This window comes from Amblyomma maculatum, chromosome 7 (genome assembly GCF_055883805.1).
Source record: "Amblyomma maculatum isolate TAMU_Amacu chromosome 7, ASM5588380v1, whole genome shotgun sequence".
Classification (NCBI taxonomy): Eukaryota; Metazoa; Arthropoda; class Arachnida; order Ixodida; family Ixodidae; genus Amblyomma; species Amblyomma maculatum.
Window position 1 is genome coordinate 53753236 of NC_139350.1, and position 14738 is coordinate 53767973.

The 14738-nt window shown below is 43.7% G+C and overlaps 1 long non-coding RNA gene across 3 annotated transcripts in view; it reads right to left on the minus strand.

The window, feature by feature from the left end:
- LOC146183222 (uncharacterized) overlaps positions 1-14738 on the minus strand; it is a 71665-nt gene that overhangs the window by 40113 nt on the left and 16814 nt on the right. For all 3 annotated transcript variants that reach the window (XR_014708481.1, XR_014708482.1, XR_014708480.1), the window contains one exon: positions 424-543. This is a non-coding gene — a long non-coding RNA (uncharacterized LOC146183222). The remainder of the gene's footprint in view (positions 1-423; positions 544-14738) is intronic.

Sequence of the window (14738 nt, forward strand, 5' to 3'; positions counted from 1 at the left end):
TATACAAGATTTTCCAAGCACATTCTTACGCGTTGGCAGTGGAAGCTTTTCTTGACGGTAACGATACAGACAGCACTATATTTACGGAATCATGGCTTTCAAATATTATTCTAAACTACGAACTACTTGATGAGAGGCTGTTTTTCGTATAGAGACCTCATGGGGTTTCATGCAGCGTGGTTGTGTTGTAGCTTTTCTTTAAAAAAAAAAAAAAATGCGACAACAAGATGCATGAAATACTTTGCGCTGAACGCTTCCTTTTTAACCACATGAGAAATGTATGTTATCGTACTCTTGACGGTGACAGCTGGTTGTCCAAATGTACGCCCTTATGCTCGATCTCGAGCAAGCTCCCTTCCCTTGCGTAAGTTACATCCTCTAACTTTATTTTCACAAATGTCGACTTAGAAAATTTATACATACTTCTTACGTCTTCAATGTCAAACCCTGAGCACATCCACTAACTTTCACGCATCGATGGTTGTAGCGACCACAGTAGTGTTGATTTCACCGTATCGCTTGTTTTTCCTCTTCGGCAGCGCTCTGTAAAATACATTCGCGAAATAAAAAAGCAGACTTCTTATTAACTCCAACCTTGAGTTTTTTTTTCTTTTTTTTTACTTTCAACAGTCTGGTCCAAAGAGCCCTGTCAAACAAAATGGATTTTAACGAAAACTGCAGAGCTCATCAACACTTATATTCGCACTGATATGCATTCGATTTAATTCGGAAGCCTTGATATTATTACTTTCTAAGAAGGGTTTCTGGGAACAAAGAATACTGTTCTTTCGTGACAGTGAAGGTACTGAGCAGGTTTTCAAGTGGAAAATATATATATATTTTTTTACGTTTAGAGGAATACACATGTCTTCTCAAGCGCCAAACAAGTTTTTTTTTTTTTTTTCCTTACAGTGACTTGCATAGAATCATAGAGACCAGCCCACCAATCTAGCCCGCCAAAATTCTGGAGGCTTTCAACACCGAAGTCCAGCAAATCGCACAGCATTGCGCTTTCATATGCAGACGATTCCAAGGTAACCCCGAAACTTAGTTCCAACATCGTGACACCTTATTTTTCATCGGTATTCAATCATCAGCTTGTTTTGAATACACACATCTTACAAAGTTTGAACTTCCAAAACACTGTCCCTATTATCACCAGTAATTCATACCCTGGTGAACTCACAAATTTAATATGTCTAGTGCCATGGGGCTGCCAGCAGCACTGCTAAGATATAGAGACCTACAAAAAACTATATCTTGCCATAGCTTAAAAATATGGAGCGACTGGAAAATAAACAAAATGGTTTCAGTGTTCAAAGCGAAAACAGGAACAACCCGTCCAATTATCATCTAGCTTCATTTAACTGCATTATCTGTAAATAACTTGAACATATATTCCTTCATATTGTGTCTCAAGTGAATTCTAAATCCTTCTTGAAAAATCAGCGTGGCTCCCATCACGGTTATTCATGTGAATCGTGATTAACGGTATTTTCCACGGACCTCCACTTAAGCCTTGATTCCATGTTCCAAACCAACGTTATCTATTTCGATTTTTATAAAACGTTCGGCCGAATCACTCATTAACGTCTCATGTCCAAACTCAAGTCTAAATCTACATCCGCTTATTTTTGCTCGGATCCACAACATCTTCGTGACTCACTCTCAGTTCGCCATAATGCGTGGTCTGCCTTCAGAAACTGTTATGTAAATTCCAGAGTACCGGAAAAATCCAAGCTCGGCCCTCCTCTTTTTTTTTTTTCTTTAGGTTTCATAAATGATCTCCCCCGTGACATCTCATCCACCATCAGCCTTTTCGCCGTTGACTGCATAAATTACTAGCATATAACTGCTATAACAATCGGGCTACTCTCCAAAACGGCTGAAAGCTCACTGAAACCTGGCGCTCATCATGGATGAGGAAGCTTAATAGCATAGGAAGTCCAGCTGTATGCACGCTTGACGCAATCATATTATTTAAAGTACTACTCTTCTGTACTCTCAGAAGACTTCACGAAACCGAAATTTCTCCGCCTTCTTGCAATCTGAATCAGTAATAAATACACATGGGCTAATCGCATCGCGAAAATCACGGCAGACGCTTCAAGTACACAAGACTTCACGAAACCGAAATTTCTCCGCCTTCTTGCAATCTGAATCAGTAATAAATACACATGGGCTAATCGCATCGCGAAAATCACGGCAGACGCTTCAAGTACACTTGTTTTCGTTATATCACTTTACACGTCAGCGCATCTAACATCAGAAGACTTGCATATGAAACATTTGCTTGTAGGCGGCTTGAATGTGCGTTCGCAATCTGGAGTCCTCATTAGTATCACCTATTTATCAAGCCGGAATCGGTTCAAAACCGCGAAGCACATTTTGTATAATCAACGTACGGCATTCCTTGCAGTGCAGGTTTAATAAAATCATCTCTGTACCCCACTACGTTAACTCTGCGTGCCTTTGTTTATTGTGTTGTAAAAGTGGCGCCCCTTTGTCTATTTCACAAGCTGTATGCCAAAACTTACAGCACAATATATCAGACTAACTGGCAGCAAAACGGGCAGATCTATCCTTATGAAGCTGGGCTACCAAAACCCAGACTCGCGAGAGGTGATAACCGCCATCCGCAAAAAATTGTCATCAAGTTAAGAGTACCCCCCCATCCCAAGAAACATGCACCCCATACACAACGAGGAACGCAGGAGAAGCAGAGTTCAAAGACTTCAAAGCTCCCTCCTCCAAAATCAAGGGGTAGTGTACAACGATGAGACAGAGTACACAGAAGGGCACTAAGCTGCAGTAATAGTCAGCGACAAAGGCGAACTAATCTCGAGCTGCAGCCTAAGACACTCTTCACCAGAAGAGGCAGAGATGGCAGCGATTGCTCTGGCAATCACAAATCCATCAAGCAGAACAATCATCACAGATTCTAAAAGAGCAATCAAAGCCTATGACAACGGTAAGGTGTCCAAAGAGGCCGGCAAAATTCTGAAAGCAGGCAAGGAGAACGTACCCAACGACCTAATTAAAATAATATGGGCACCCGCCTACTGTGGAGTCACAGGGAGCGAGATCGTAAGCGAGGCCGCCCGAGGACACCCACCGGGCCCCAGCGCGGAAGGCTACTCCCTGTCTAAAAAGCGAGACTTAACCATATACAGAGAAATTCTAGAACACTACAGAATGGCCGGGAGAACCCTCCCTTCCCTTGCGCCCAGGGTCCCATACAATACAGGCATATTCCATGATGGGTCGAACACAACAGAGAAAAGCAGTTTTCTTGAGGTTTGGCTGCGAACACCTTAAACTTCGCTGTATAAAATTTAGTGCCATACCGGCTTTGGTAACCACATGGTCTACATGAGCATTCCAGGAACAGTCATTTGTCAGTATAACACCTAAGTATCTGTACGTACATTTCTGGCTGATCAATTCATTGCTTATGCGATACTGAGCTTGGAATTTGATTTTTTTTTTCGTTGAAAACAAAGATGAGCGCATTTCTCCGTATTCAAAGACATTTTCCATTTAAGACACCAATCGTGGATAAGTGTCAAGTCAGTTTGGAGTTGAGCAGCATCATTGGCATTGTTAATTTTCCTGTAGAAAACACAGTCATCTGCAAACAGACGTATACTTGAGGAGATACCGGGTGAAATATCATTTGTATAAATTAAGAACAGGAGTGGCCCCAGGACCGACCCCTGTGGGGCCCTCGATGTCACATCATCATAACCTGAGCATTTACCGTTCAGGACTACACGTTGGCGGCGGTCGAGCAAATAATTCTGAGTCCATTTTATTACAGCTGTATTCAGATTTACCATTTTTAGTTTATAGAAAAGGAGTGGGTGTGACACAGTGTCAAACGCTTTCCGAAAATCCAGAAATATGCAGTCTGTTTGGTCCCCGCGGTCAACTTCAGATACGAGGTAAGGGTAAAATTCGACAAGTTGAGTAATACATGATAAGCCTTTGCGGAACCCATGTTGTTCCTTTATTAGCAAATTATTCTTTACTAGATGGTTTATTATTTCTGTGTATAGGATGTGCTCTAAGATTTTGCATGAAACTGATGTCAGAGAAATAGGCCTGTAATTTGACACATCCTTTCTTGCTCCGCCTTTGTGAATTAGGACCACATAGGCTATTTTCCAGTGGTCTGGTAAAAGACCTGTATCCAAAGATTTTTTTTTATAAATAAGATATAAATACTGTGAGATAGGATACCCCGCCGTGGTGGCACAGTGGTTACGGCGCTGGACTACTGTTCCCAAGGACGTGGGATCGAATCCCGGCCTCGGCGGCCGCTTTTCGTTGGAGGCGAAAAGCAAGGTGCCCGTGTGCTGTGCGATGTCAGTGCACGTCAAAGAAACCCAGGTGGTCGAAATTTCCGGAGTCCTCCACTACGGCGTTTCTCATAGTCTGAGTTGTTGTGGGACGTTAAACCCCACAAACCAACCAACCTACTGTGAGATAGGATGAGCACAGTTCTTTAGCAAACGGGGTGATATGCCGTCTGGACCACAGGCCTTTGATTCATATATCTATATCCTCTAAGAGCGCTTGAACCCCTCTTACACTTATTTCAACTGGCTCCATTGTTGGCTCATAACTCGTATTGTTGGGGACTGATGATATCCTTAGGTATAGGAAAACAGATTTGAAGTAAGTATTAAAATACGTTGCCTTTTCTACATCATCTGAAATGACCTGTTGATTATAAACGATATCACCTGCACCGAATGGATCTGATCCACACTCCCTTAAATAATGCCAAAAGAGTTTAGGTTTTTTTTTTTTTTTTTTTTTTTTTTCATTTTAACATCCAGCGTTTTAAAGTACTCCTCTTTCGCAGTTTTATGTTTTTGCTTGTGCTCACGCGTTAGCTCAAGTAATCTGCCAAGGTCATCTTCACGTTTCGTTCTTTTAAACTTGAGGTACGCACGCCTTCTTTTCCTTATCATCTTTATCAAACTAGCAGTCACCCACGGCTTTCTACGTTTCTTCAATCTAGCCGAATCTATATTTGGCACGTGAACATCCCTCAGTTCAAAAAGTTTTTCTCAAATAAGCGCCATAATTAATGAATATCGCACTCATCATATAAGCACTCAAAAACGGGCAAGTGATCTAGTAATTTTTTGCACACTCTAGCATAGTCACCTTTCTCGTAAAAAAAGACTCGCCTTGACTCACATTTCTTTTGTCTGTTATGCGATGCTTTAATATATGCAATGACCGCATGATGATCACTAATGCCTAGAATAACATGAACAGCATTAACCTGATCCGGAGAGTTGGAGAAGAAAAGATCTAAAATATTTTTATCCCTAGTTGGTTCTTGAACGTACTGTAATAGGCCAAAAGTATCTATGATACTGTTCATTTCTGTATTGATTCCGCAACCTGTTGTGGTTACACACACGCCATCACCCCAATGCAGATCCGGCAGTTTGAAATCATCCCCGAGCAATATTGGTTTTTGGGAAACCTCGGAAATAATTTCATAAAATGATTGCAATATGCTCGGATCAGAACCGGGTGGGCGATAAAATGATCCGACAGCGTATGACGAGTTGTCGTGCAGCGCAAGTGTCCACCATATTGATTCAACATCATTGTAATTGACATCTAGTAATGATGATCTTAAAGAAGAATGCACCAACAGAAAGACGCCCCCGCCAGAGAGGGATCTGTCTTTGCGGTAAGCAATAAATTCTTTCGGAAACACCTCGCTATCACGAGTTGATGCATCTAACCATGACTCAGTACCAAATACTATGTGTGCCTTTACAAACTCCAGAAGACTAGCAAACTCATCAACTTTATTTACAATGCTTCTGCAGTTCACGATTACGGCAATTAAATCTCGTTGGAGGCCTTTCCTTGGATGAATGGGGCGTCATCGTTTCATGGCAGGAACAACCTCCTGTTCTTCGTTGTCCCACGTAAAAGCCTTCCCGTTCAGAATAAGTTTTTCATACTTTAGTTTTATCTTGCTTTTGTCAGCCTCTTTAGTTTTTGCATATTCCCACAGTCGCTTCCGCACATTACGTGTCTCGGTTGAATAACCTTGATCCACGCCATAGTCAGAACCCTTAAACTTTCTCGCGCAATTCATGACTTCCTGTTTTTCTTTATAGGAGGCAAAATTCATTATTATCGGTCGCGCAGTCTTATCACCGTAGCGCCCGACACGGTGCGCCTTTTGCACAGTTTGCAATTTAATCCCTAGCTTTGACTGACAGATGCTTTTGATTAGGTTATCTGATTCTTCCCATGTTTCTGATTGGTTGCGGTCTTTTACGCCATAGAAGACAAGGTTTAGCATACGACTTGGATTTTCAAGATCGGTATTCTTGCTATGCAAATGCTTTACTTCTCGCGTTAAGGGTTCAATAAATTTCCCTGTTCAGTAACCAATTTGTTAAGAGCGTCAATCTGTCCACTCATTATCGAGTTTACTGCTTATATCCCCTATGATGGCTTCATGCTTAGCGATCCTCTCGTCAATGGTATCTAACTTAGCCATAATAGCTGCCTGACCGCTTTGTAAACTCTTGAGCAGTTCCACCTGACTTTCACTAAGAGGGCCAGGATTAAGCTCAATATCTCCAGAAAGTAGCAGTAGGAGCACCAGGTACAACACCCGATTCACAATCAGGCTTAACTGCTGGCAACATACAAATTTGTGTACTTGTCTCCTTCGACAAACAGAAGCACTTACCATGGATGGAGCCCGCAATGCAGACAGAGGTTCCCGTATTACAGTAGGGTAACGGTAACTAACCTGCATGTGCAACAGTAGCGTGAGGCGCATGTCGGCGAGCGTGCCAGCTCCAAATCCCTTGACTAATTCGATAGCGCAGGACGATTGGCTGCGTGTGAGCACAGGCGAAGTAGGTGTAGGTCTTGTTCATAAGCTATTTACAACTTCTTGCCGTAAATGCGCTGCTAATCATCCAACAGTTTTTCGAATTGATCCAGCAATACAAACTGAGGCTCGCCTAAGGCAGTTGTTGCACAGAAAGTGCGACATTATGTTCTATATGCCGACTAAACGTGCAGCAAACAATCTTTACTACTCCAAACGCTGTCATAATGCGGGTAGCTAAATCTGTTCGAAATGGTGGCGCCACAGAAAAGGACATCGCTACTGAACTGACGCAAAACTAATGCTTTGACAGGTTTAAAAATTCAGTAATGTACAACTACATATTATATAGACTGTCTACATTTAGAAGACAATATATTTACATTTTGCACATAATTTAAACTTTTAAAACCGTATTAGGAAGCACTTTCGCATGTATCATAATCCTCTTCGGCTTTCAGTTTACACAATAAATTTACATTTTCCCTACTATAGCCTAGGAATTTGGCCAAAATTTTCGGGAAGCGAGCGGCTCCTGACATCGGCGCTGCTACGAGCAACAAGTTTCCGAGGTATGATATAGGTGTTGCGCAACTGACGGAGAGCAAGTTGGCGACAGCTATTGGCGGACAACAACAACATGTTTCTGAACAGTTCGCACTGGCGTGGCGTGACAGGATCGCCAACGACGCAAACATGTTTGCGGACGCAGTTGACCAACTGTTGCCGCAATGTGACTCCGCCATGAGAGTCACACTGCAGACCAACCAGACGACGCGACTACTCGTCGACATCTCGAGACTTTTTGTCCACGTGACATTTGAGTATTATGTCTTCTGTTTTCTCGACGTCAACTATACCTGGAAACTATGAACTTGAAACAGAAACTGCTGCACACTAATAATACAATAAGAATTTTTGTAATGTAATTCCGTGCTTCTAACACCGTACTCTGTCCATGCAGAATCGCTACGCTCTATTTACAACACGAAAGTACAACACAAAACTTTGGTGTTCCAATCCATTTAATTAATATTACGACGTAAGACATGACAGTGGTAAGAAAGAGTTTTTCACTTAGTGTACTTCTCTAAAAACTTCATCTGCATAGAAATATATTCTTGTTTTACTGATGGAAATGCGTGTCAAATACAATCATGCTGAGATAGCGGTCCCAGAGGCTGGGTGGTAATTAGAAAGTTGTATAATTTACTATAGGTCCGTCGACCCGACTTAAAGCGAACCTGACGGCCACGCGGTTTGCATTCATTGTATCTGGAGTTCATAGCAAGTAGACTACATCCAACAATAAGGAGTAAAAATGGCGCTTATTTGCTTAAAAATTCCGCTGTGGTTGTCGGTACTATCGAAGCATATCTGTACTTTATTAAGCCATATATAAGCGCTCCTGCAGTGACATATGCCTCTGATCGAGACGTTTGCGGCGGCGGTAAGCGCGCTATAACACTAACAGCGATTGAAGCATTCACAGTAATAGGACAACCGTAGGCATGGTCTTCGGATCTCGACGGAGCGATGAATTTCAAGCAAAATAGGAAGGAAGGCTGAGCGAACAACCGAGGAGATAAAAAAAAATATGTTTCATTTTTTTGTTTGTATGAGGGGTGAGAAACACAAAAATGAGCACAGGGTCAGCATTGCGTAAATGTGGCAGGGATATGGCCGACAACATTCCAATTCGATGAATGACCATGTCCTGGGGGATAAAAAATGTGAAAAAATGTGCCAAATGAGTATTGCTTCAGCTCTAAAATAACAAATTGAGGCCTGTTATAACGCTTACTGTTAGTCGGTTAAAGAAGGTTACCACAATATATGTTCTGCAATCTATTCTACTTAAAAACGTGGCTCCAGGTTGAGAAATTATAAAACCGCTTATTTTTCCTTTCATTTTTATAATAGCAACTGTGTTCTCGCGGCCACGCATCTGTCCCTAAAACATCTGCTTGCTGTAACAGGCAAAAAGCTTGCACTCCATTTTTGCCATTTGGCAACATTTAAATACGCTGTACATCTCATTTAAAAAAAAAAATACCCTCCAAGTTAGTGGCGATGGAGAAAAAATGCGTGAAGTTCCTCAAAATAGTTTCATTATTTATTCAAGTTCCTGAGATTGGTTTTTCGTTTTTTGCTGCTTAACTGTCCCATCTTTGTGCGATAACCAACCATCCAGGGTCGTTCAGTTATTGAGTCCAGTTCACGATAACTACAACGTGAACCTTTGAAGATTAAAGGCTTCCATGAGAACATCGGCTCTTAGCAAGGAACCCAGCACATAGGCCTATTAAGCAAGCGTATTGCTCAGTAGATGTTACTACACTTGTATTGCTCTATAGATGTTACTAAAATGTAGGCTCTTTCGGTCAGATTCTGCCTCTACACTTTTTCACAGCCCACCCCCGTATCTCACATATTTAGTAGACACTAGATTCTGGGGACACTAACCAGGCGGGATCTTTGAAACACCGTCATGAAGAGAGTGGGCAGTTGATGGCCCCTGTAGCAGCCACTTCATGACATCACAGCGTTGCTCCTCTTTCACCTTCCTTGGGTGAGAAAAGTGTGCCCCATCACTGTCACACGCCTGTAATTCGCAGTGTCTCCGCAAGGCAAAGGATAAGGAACGAAAAATATTTTACTTGGAAACCGCGAAAAATATTTTTCATTTCAAGCTCCCGGCGCACATCGACATACATTATCTGCACATTTTTGTTGAGTGTATCATGCTATGTTCAATAATTAAAAGAAAAACAACTGTTGTTTTTTGTTTTCTTTTAGCGTTCGAAATTTGCAGAAATTCAGCATATTTTTCATTTCACGCGCAGAAAATGCAGGCGCCCAAAGACTCAACCCAAATGACAGAAAGCTTGGCTTGGACTGCCGCCTGCGCCGTGAAACGATAGTCACAGGGTTCGAGATAATGCACTTCGTACGTTTACCGCGGCTGACTGTAGCAGGTGCGCAGCTCGCGCTGACTGCTTTATCCATTGTGCCTGACCGTATCCTGTATATATACAACGCCCTCGTTACGCAGGCGTTTCATACGCGTTTTTATCGGGCATGCGGCGTCGTACGACCGGGCAACGCGTTGCAGGTTTCTTAGCATGGGAAGCCGAAATTGAAGACTAAGCGGATGCATAACGCTCGTCTCGCTAGTTTCGTCGAAACCTTTGGATCTAATTATTGTTACGGTAGAGTGTAATGCGCTTCCATATGTACAGCCTTTGTCAAAAGTGTAGAGCCCAGGGGGTCAGCTTCCTAGCCGTGTAGTGGCGCTAATTTGGCATCAATGGAACTCCTTCCCGTTGGAGAGTGTAGGGCAAAACATCTTACGAACAAGAGATTCGGGAACGCAGGAAATGCATTACAAGTCGCAGGAAGTGGCTCAGAAGCAGACCTCCCGGCCTTAACACTTTTAACAAAGACTGTACATACATAAAATCCCAGGTATTGTGTCGTACTCAAAGGAAGCAAGGAAGCAGGAAGGAGGAAGGGAAAATTGAGCTTGCAGTCGGTTAGGTTTAAGCAAATTAAACTGTCCCATGAAATTTTCACGTTCTACTTTTTTCCTATTTTCCTTACTTGGATGCAATGTGCGTCAGTTTCTTTTTGCAGAAAATATCTCGGCGACTTGCTCTTTTTACAATGCTCTGGAGATTATGCATTCTGAAGAGGCGTGGTAAAAAAGTTACTTGAAAATTGTTGCAGATGTTGCGGTAAAAGAGTCACCAGGCGTGCGAGGACGAATCCGCCAGAAACGCGCTAGGGGAAAGACCTATTATGCGATCGAACTGTTCACGCGGTGATCGGGAACAGTGGGAAAAAACTGTCAACATGGGCTGCGCATCCAACTATCGTATCGTCAGCCAAAAAAAAAAAAAGAAAATGTCATGAATTGTGTGGCTTTTTAAGTCATCACAGGGTGTTACATAATTAGGAGTGACATACGTCAACAGGATACGCCACTTTTCCATATTATGGCGAGTGTCAATCAATGAGCTTTTTGAATTTGAATGTGATAATACGAGCATTGCTCTACAAAGAGTTTGCAGAGACAAGTTATAATGTTACGTGACGTGCTGCGACATGCGCGAAAAACAGGACTAGCTTGCTTGCCTGCTTGGATAGGTGATTGAGGATTTATCGAAGTCGAATAGTTGGTCTGAGGATTGAGGATTTATTAAGAAAGTGCCGGGACTCTGTGCTCCACAAAAAAAAAAAATATGATCAATATGAATAGTTAATCAAATACTAGGTGCTGTGCGTAGCACCGCTTATCCCCGTATACCTTTGATGCATCACCACACACATCTGCGATTTACACTCTCTCCTATATCTTCCCTTAGCTCACGCAAGAGGTGGCCAGCAGTCACAAAGACGAACAGCGCTGACGGTTGCGTTTCCAAAACACATAACACACAAACCTAAGGCCCAAACATTTCGATCGCTGCCTTTGGTAGGTTGCGCGCGGGCGGCGGTTTTAAGGGGGCACTTGTCCAGGTGTCTTCCCGAGAAGACACCGACAGCAGCTCCATCTGCCGCGCATTCTCCTCAGCCCGTGTTTCGCCGCGAATTATGGCCTCCGCGCCCTTTCCCCTCAAACCGAGAGAGAGAGCAGCAAGCGCCGAATTCCCAATCACTGCGTTTCATCATCATCATCATCATCATCATCATCATCATCATCATCATCATCATCATCATCAGCCTGATTATACCCACTGCAGGGCGAAGGCCTCTCCCATATTTCTCCACTTAACCCGGTTCTGTGCTAGCTGCATCCACTTGACCCCTGCGAACTTCTTAACCTTATCCGCCCACCTAACTTTCTGCTGCCCCCTGCTACGCTTTCCTTCCCTTGGAATCTAGTTTGTTACCCTAAGCGACCATCAGTTATCCTCTCTTCGCACTACATGTCCTGCCCATGCCCATTTTTTCTTCTTAATTTCCACTAGAATGTCGGTAACTTGAGTTATTTCTCTGACCCACTTTGCATGCTTCCTATCTCTTAATGTTACCCCTGCCATTTTTTGTTCCATAGCCCCCTGGGTTGTCCTCAACTTAAGCAGAACTCTCTTGGTTAGCCTCCACGTTTCAGCCCCATAGGTGAGTACAGGTAAGATGCAACTGTTGTATACTTTCCTCTTGAGCGATACCGGTAAGCTGCTGGTCATAATCTGCGAGTGCTTGCCAAATGCGCTCCATCCCAATCTTATTCTTCTTGTTATTCCCTTTTCATGGTCTGGATCTGCGGTTACTACCTGTCCTAAGTATACATATTCGCCTACTACTTCCAGTATTTCGCTACCTAATGTAAACTGCGGTTCCGAGGCTGTTGAACATCACCCTTGTCTTCTGCATATTGATTTTCAAGCCTACCTTTCTACTTTTCGTCTAGGTCATCAGTCATTATTTGCAGTTCATTCCCAGAGTTGCTTAGCAACTCTACGTTTACGCTGTGCTTTTGAGCTGCTCTGGTTTGCCTCCTTTGCGGCACAGTCGAGGCGCGACTTTTCCGAGAATCGGAACAGACCGAACCGACGGCGTCACCCGTTTCCATGTGTTCCTATACCACTTCCGAAGAGCGGCCGCCTGCGCGACCGTCATAAATAAAGTCGCGTCAAGCTGCCACTTGACCTTGGTCGCCTCTTCGGAATCTCCCCCGTGACACTGGACCCGCGGCGAACACTTCGTTTCTGGGAGAAGGCCGCAAACATAACTGTCAATTTATGGTCCTCCGGCTTTCCAGTTCTGCTTCGTAACCGTTGTACTTCAGCACGTCGAGCACGGCGAACCTGCGCCGCAGTGCCATATGGCCTGGCTTCATTCATTGCGACACGAAGCAAACGCACACAGGCTTGTGCAACGCTGCCTAGCAATGGCCGCCACGTCCGCAACTGACACGCCCCTCTCTTACTGTCTTACTTCCATGCTTTCGCTCCGCCCCCTCAGTGTTAAGTCGCGTGATGCGGGCGTCGCTACTTTCCCTTCCTCCTCTTCAAGTTCATGGAGATATGGACGGACACAGAGAGAGAGAATGGCTTCTATTACAGCTCTGCGGCCACTCCACCTCCTAAATGCTGAGCGAGACACGCGCGTAGCCACCTTATCTTTCTGCACTTCAAGTTCACGAAGAGAGAGAGAGTGAGCGGCTTCGGACAGACATCGCCGGAATGCGTGATTGCTGGGCTAGTAGTGCTACGCACAAAAACAGATGCCGATGAACCGGAAAAACACAGCGGTTGTTCCGTACGTGCATCTGGTGTTCCATAAACTTAAGCGTGTCGAGCGCAGGGTAGGCATACATGTTTTGTTCAGTGCCTCATACAGATTGCAGCTATGTGCAAGAAGGTTAACGTTTCAGGTCTTCGAATGGTTGCATGTGGCAAGAGGCATAGTAAGCGTTATGTTGCCTGCCGTGCCCACGTTGTTTACGAGGTACCTTTTTCTTGCGGGGACGCCTATGTAGGTCGGACGGGGCGATGCATCAATGACCGCCGCTGAGAACAGGCGCCGTTCCTTGCTGACATTGTGCCCCAAAGCAACTTGGCGCTGCATTGTAAATCTTGTCCGAATTGTGTTCCGCTTTTCGAACAGTGCGTGATTTTAAAACGTTACCCTGAAAAACATACCAGGGAAATCGCTGAAGCTCTTATCATCGCCCTCAAAGGGGCTTTGTGAGCAAGCATACCTACAGTTCAGAGATATCATTACTGAGTACGCGGTAAAAGTAGGCGGTAGGATAGTTAGAGAGGATACCGGTAAGCTGTCTAAGGAGACGAAAGATTTGATTAAGAAACGCCAGAGTATGAAAGCTTCCGATCCAACAGACCAGATCGAATTGGCCGAGATATCAAAGCTAATCAATAAGCGCAAGGTGGCATATATAAGGAAGTATAACATGGATAAAATTGAGCATGCTGTAAAGAACGGGGGAAGCCTTAAAGCGGTAAAGCTGAAATTGGGCATAGGCAAAAACCAGATGTATGCGATAAGGGGCAAAGCGGGCAACGTCATCACTAATATGGACAAGATAGTCAAAGTAGCCGAGGAGATCTATACAGATCTCTACAGTAGCCAAAGTAGTCAGGACCGTAATGAGATTAGCGGTAGGGAAAAACAGTCAGACGTTCCACCAGTGACGAAGGACGAGGGCAAGAAAGCACTAGAAACTATGAAAAGGGGAAAATCAGCTGGAGAGGATCAGATAACTACAGATTTGCTGAAGGACGGGGGGGGATATCGTGCTAGAAAAACTGGCCACCCTGTATACACAGTGCCTGGTGTCATCGACAGTACCGGAACCATGGAAGAATGCAAACATTATCCTCATTCACAAGAAAGGGGACTCTAAGGACCTTTAAAATTACAGACCAATCAGCTTACTCTCTGTTACGTATAAGGTATTTACTAAGGTAATCGCTAATATAATCAGGAAAACCTTAGACTGCAATCAAGCAAAGGATCAAGCAGGGTTTCGGAAACGGTACTCTACTATCGATCATATCCATACCATCAATCAGGTGATAGAAAAATGCTCGGAATATAACCAGCCCTTATACATAGCATTCACTGATTACGAAAAAGCATTTGACTCAGTTGAAACCTCCGCGGTGATGCAGGCATTGCGAAATCAGGTGGTAGACGAGCCGTACGTGAAAGTGCTGAAAGATATAGATAGTGGCTGCACAGCAACCATAGTTCTGCATAAAGAAAGTAACAAAATTCCCATAAAGAAAGGTGTTAGGCAAGGAGACACAATCTCCCCAGTACTATTCGCAGCTTGTTTAAAGGAAGTATTCATAGACTTGGAATGGGAGCAGTTAGAGAT